The sequence below is a fragment of the Thermobia domestica genome, chromosome 6 (assembly GCF_964235325.1).
Source record: "Thermobia domestica chromosome 6, izTheDome1.hap1.1, whole genome shotgun sequence".
NCBI classification, from domain to species: Eukaryota; Metazoa; Arthropoda; class Insecta; order Zygentoma; family Lepismatidae; genus Thermobia; species Thermobia domestica.
The window spans coordinates 123811790-123815379 of record NC_137459.1 but is presented as its reverse complement, the minus strand read 5'-3'; the positions used below and the strand labels follow the sequence as shown (position 1 = coordinate 123815379).

At 37.5% G+C, this 3590-nt stretch overlaps 1 protein-coding gene across 2 annotated transcripts in view; it reads left to right on the top strand.

Annotated features, from left to right (window-relative positions):
- Positions 1-49: 49 nt before the first annotated feature.
- Positions 50-3590, top strand: part of LOC145688180 (uncharacterized) — a 156979-nt gene continuing 153438 nt past the window's right edge. Inside the window, exon 1 of one of the 2 annotated variants that reach the window (XM_081762036.1) lies at positions 50-104. The gene's annotated coding sequence lies outside the window, so the exon portion shown is untranslated. Of the gene's footprint in view, positions 105-132; positions 762-3590 lie in introns of those variants that run through there. The other variant, XM_081762039.1, reaches the window with a different exon arrangement.

Below are 3590 nucleotides of genomic sequence, written 5' to 3'. Positions count from 1 at the left end.
GGTGAACAGGTGCCTCGAGCAATCTTCTCGTCCCGCTATATAGCTACAACCCATCATCTCTCGGTTTACTAAAGTGGTTCGTGGTGCAAGGAGTGTTGAGACAGGTAAGCAGTGTATTCTTCGAGGGTGATTGGTTACTCAACCATAGGGATGGAATGCAAGAAGCGTTTTTTTGTTTCCACCCCCTGAAAGGGGATGGTATGTGATAGAAGTTCAGTGAACTCTGGAAAAAAATATAAGGGTGAATGCACCTTCCAGAGATCTTCCCCGGCGCACATTTCAAATTCTTTTCAGATTTTTTTTTTTTTTAATGCAGGTGTTACCTAACTGTATAACGTAATCTATCAAAGTTCCTTTGTTACTACCCCAAAGTGAAAAAGAAAAAAATCTTCACGGAAATTCATGGTGTGTGGGTTTGTGAGTTTGTGTATGTGCCAAGCGAAACAGAAGATCGGAATCTTCTCCAGCTGTGGTCTCCGTGCTTACCTGGGTTTTATAACGAAGAAGTTGAACAAGTGGTGATTTTCTGCCTTTCTTATTATCAACAGCAAAACCTTACAAGAAAACGAACACCTTGATGTTCAAAGATTTGTTTTCCCAATGTAGATACAAAACTTAGAGAAAGAGGGAAAAAGTGTTCAAATTATTTTGCAAAATGTAAAATTGACAAAAGTTCTGTTCTATCTCTGAAACGCAACTTTTTTTTAAAACTTTTTTCTTCTATCCGTTTGTCAAGGATCTGACTTATTGGTATTATTGAAGTAAGTTATTGCTTTTAATGTGATGAATATTGACGTGTGGTAGTGAATATATGTGTAATTGTTACCTAGTTCCTACACATGTGGTATCATATTTCCAATTCTAATCCAGCACGTAGTTCCCAGTATAGCATGCACTTGTTTAAACTACAAAGAAATGATACTGGCCACCCTACTCTGCTCTGCTGGATATTGCGTTATGGTAGGTAGGCTAGAACCTTTCTTTGATATGAACATCCAGATGAAACGAGACTATCCAATATTAAGAGTCAAGACAAGGTATCTCCCTCCTATTCTGTTTTTCATAATTTATTTTAATGCTAATGCAATTAAGTAAAAAGAACTCAACCAAATATTATTTGATGTCCATAATGACTACAAGACAGTGCTAATAGCCCTATTGTTAGCAGTGCACGCTGACCTGGAATCAGATTTCTGGTGAGATGTGTGGGGTTTAGCGTTAAGGGTCTTCACTACAGTGAAATTAAACTACCGCTAATTTTAGAGTTTTTCTGTAATATCTTCAAAACAAATAAAAATATACGAAAAGCAGAAACGTAATGAACTAGACAATACGATTTTGCATTGATACCGTTATGACAACTCATCTATCTGCTTTCGATTTGCAACCGTAGATAGATTTAGCCATTTTTGCGGGTTCTATAAATAGCGGTATACCAAAAGCAGATAGGTAAATTGTGGTAAAGGTATCACATACAAAATCGTATTGTCTAGTTCACTACCTTTCTGCTTTTTGAATATTTTTATTTGTTTTAAATATATTACAAAAAAACTCTAAAATTATCGGTAGTTTAATTTCGCTGTAGTGAAGACCCTTAAGCTCCATCCATTAAATCCCTAGTGTTAGGGTCCATCAAGAGATGTGGGCGAGCAGACGGCTTTCAATTGGGTGATGTTTATTGAGCACATCGGCACGCGTCACCTTTAACTCTGGCCTTCTAGACCAGAGTTTGGTACTTCTTAATTCAAGTAGCTGCCTCGTAATACTAGTTCAGAACTAGTCTGTGCCTTTACCGAAAATAGAACACCGAATCACGCCCCGTAGCCATTTGGATACACAGGAGCACTCAATTAGCTCGTTATCGTGGGACGTAAAACTCAAAGATTTCATTTTTCATTTTCAATTAGCTCGTTGGTTTATTTCCAACAATAAATCAGGTTATATCTAAGAATTTTCTGGTAATTGTGAGTTCATGAGCACTCTAGATGACAACAGGACATTATAGACCAGTAGTAAAACACTTATCTTTTTTGTGAAGGGTCTCTATTTTGATTCCAGGGTACGTGAATGTGTGGTGGACAACATTCTGTAAATAGGTTTTCTCAGGATTCCTCCGTTTCCTCCCACTTCCTTATTCCAACGAAGACTTCGTTCAGTGCATAACGCGTGGGAGGTTAAATATTTCTTTTTACTCCCTAACATTACATCCCACTCAGGACTACGATCGTTAGATGGCGTACGTTTGCGTTAATGGTGTTGATGTTTCTGGCTTTCTATACCGGAAGTCGATACCTCTTAATTCAAGTAGCACCTCAATTGCTTTATGATATGGGATCAATATCTCAAAATCAATGCTCCCAGCGGAGATTTAATCCAGGACAACGCGACACTGGAACTCTTTACATACAATACTGAGTTTATTATTACAGTTGAACCAACAGCAATGGTTTCCTTTGAGAATTAAATAGCCTTGGACCTTCTTTCTTCTTAAATATGTTTCTATTCACCTGTTAACGTTCTTGCCTTTGGAACGGGAGACCTGGGTTCGGTTCCAACGTTCAATTGTAGGTCACAATATCTTGGATTATTATGCAACCTAAGAGACGTTAAATTGTATTCATTAAATGTGCTTAAATCGTTCATTTTTTTCTAAAAGCGGAAAATGCGACATAAGTACCTCTCGTTGGTTCTTTTAGGTAGCATCACTCACCTTCGTTAATTGTCCGCCTCCTTTAGCCTAAAGGGCGTAACCATGGGACGTAAAACTAGAAGTTTAATTTAATTTAATTGATTTTTTTTCGTAATATCTTGTTCAATGGGCGTTTAAAATCCGAAAAATTCTCTTTCCGTACGCCACTGAAAGATTGTTAATATCCCAAGGAGAAAAGACGGAATTTGTGGTGTTCTTAAAATTCTCTCGTGAACTAAAAATTAAATTGAGCACCATTTTACTGTTTGTTCTTAATAACCACATTATTTATTGCAATATATTGCTCCGTAAAAGACAAGCTAAAGCTAAATATAGTTGAGTTAAGTACCTATAAAAGTTAGTAAATTAAATGCTACCTATGTAGAGGTCAAGAAGGATGAGTGGTAGAGCATTCATGTTTTAGTGTGCAGGGTCGAGAGTTCGATCCCACATCAATTCAGACTTCGACTAACCAAATTATTATAGTTCTTTCCTTTGGTTTGTTGGATTGGAGTTAGTGTATTTTAGAACACCGAGTCTATATGAGAAGTGAACCTATAGCTTAAAGTGAGGTTCGAACCACAAGACCTCTTGCCGGGAATCAAACCTGAGTCTCCAGCGCCTAAGATGCATACATTAACTATATACCCACGTGGGGGCTCAATTCTTGCATTTACTGCTTGGTTGTGTAGTAGGTTCAAATCCATGATTTGGGGCTGACAAGAGCACTTCAGTAATGTCTGTATCTCCTTCAATATCCATATTAAACACACACACACACACACACACACACACACACACACACACACACTTGAAAGGATATCCACGTGTAGATGGATTTAACCTAAGAATGACCCGAATGAAAATTAGGAAGCATTTCGCTTTAAAAAAAAATCAAGGA